Source organism: Rhineura floridana, chromosome 4 (assembly GCF_030035675.1).
Source record: "Rhineura floridana isolate rRhiFlo1 chromosome 4, rRhiFlo1.hap2, whole genome shotgun sequence".
Lineage (NCBI taxonomy): Eukaryota > Metazoa > Chordata > Lepidosauria > Squamata > Rhineuridae > Rhineura > Rhineura floridana.
In genome coordinates, this window is record NC_084483.1 from 27,851,944 (window position 1) to 27,853,954 (window position 2,011).

Sequence of the window (2,011 nt, forward strand, 5' to 3'; positions counted from 1 at the left end):
CTAGTCAGATCAGGTAGCTCCAGGAACGGGCGCAGCTGGCGCACCAGTTTTACTTGGGCAAATGCGCTCCTGGATACAGCAGCAATCTGGGCCTCCAAATTCAAAGCTGAGTCCAGGAGTACACCCAAACTGCGAACCTGAGACTTCAGGGGGAGTGCGACCCCATCCAGCACCGGTTGAATTCCTATTCCCTGATCAGCCCTCCGACTGACCAGGAGTACCTCTGTTTTGTCAGGATTTAATCTCAACTTGTTTGCCCTCATCCAGTCCATCACTGATGCCAGACACTGGTTTAGGACCTGTACGGCTTCCTTGGCTTCAGGTGGAAAAGAGAAATAGAGTTGAGTGTCATCAGCATACTGATGGCACAGAACCCCAAAATCCCGGACAACGTCTCCCAGCGGTTTCATGTAGATGTTGAATAACATGGGGGACAAAACGGAACCCTGAGGGACCCCATAGGTCAATGGCCAAGGGGTCGAGCAGGAATCCCCCAGTACCACCTTCTGGGTTCGGTCCTCCTGGAAGGATTGGAGCCACTGTAACACAGTGCCCCCAAGTCCCGTCTTGGCAAGGCGTGGGGAACTTCTATACACAGAAGTTCCCCACGCAATTGAGAATCCTTACTCATTAGGCTTGTAAATCCCACCAGGAGCCTGCATGCATAGAGAAGGCTCCCCACAGCAGACATTATTCTGAACATGCTGACAACAAAGGTGGGGGGGGCAAGATGAGTAACATGGCTTGGGGATGGATCTAAATGTGTAACATATGAAAAGTGTTATAGAGAGAGCTATTATTATTATTATTATTATTATTATTATTATTATTATTATTATTATTATTATTGCATTTCTCAAACTGTGGGGAGGTATTGAGTGGGGTACCACAGGGCTCAGTCCTGGGCCAGTGCTCTTCATCATTTTTATTAATGACTTAGATGAGGAGGTGGAAGGAATGATTATCAAATTTGCAAATGACACAAAATTAAGAAGGATAGCTAATACCCTGGAGGACAGAAACAAAATCTTGGGGATCTTGATAGGCTGGAGCATTGGGCTGAAATCAACAAAAGGAGGTTTAACAGGGGTAAGTGCAAAATTCTACACCTAGGAAAAAGAAACCAAGTGCACAGTTATAAGATGGGGGATACTTGGCTCAGCAATACTACATGCGAGAAGGATCATGGAATTGTTGAAGCTGAATATGAGCCAACAGTGCGATGTGGCTGAAAAAAAGGCAAATGCTGTTTTAGGCTGCATTAACACAAGTATAGTTTCCAAATCACGTGAAGTATTGGTTCCCCTCTGTTTGGCACTGGTTAGGCCTCATCTTGACCACTGCATCCTGTTCTGGACAAAGCACTTTAAAAAGGATGCAGACAAACTGTAACAGGTTCAGAGGAGGGCAACAAGGACTACTTTCACACTGCACTTTATTCCCTTGTTCTGACGATTTCTCATCTTGTAAATTGCCATTATGTTTGATCTTTCACACAATGTACAAGCTAGTTCTAGAATTCTAGTGGAATATAGTGCAAGTTTAGCACAAATGTTCATGAGAAATAAGCCGTTCACAAACTTGGGAACCTGGAAAATTATGGGAGCTTTTTGCTAGCTGCATCCACTCACGTGACAGGCATCCTGGTATGCAGTGTGTTCCCACCCTTTAGGGGCACTTTTTTTTTTGTCTGACAAAAATTGTATCATTATTCCACTGTATATATGTCAGATGCATATATATGCCAGATGCTAAAGAAAGAGGGGTTGCATTGCGACGGGATGAGATCTTAGACCTAAACAGTGGGGAACTACAGTGTGCATGTGTATAATAGGTAAGGGACTAAAACTAAACACTGTTCATTGCAACCATGTGAAATGCATTTGTGTGAAATGCCGGTGTATTGGCTGAAAAAGCTAATGATATTAATGCAATAGGTACTGCAGTGTGAAAGGAATTTTAGAAATTGGCACAGAAGCACTACCATTTGAATTCATTAAACTAAGACAAT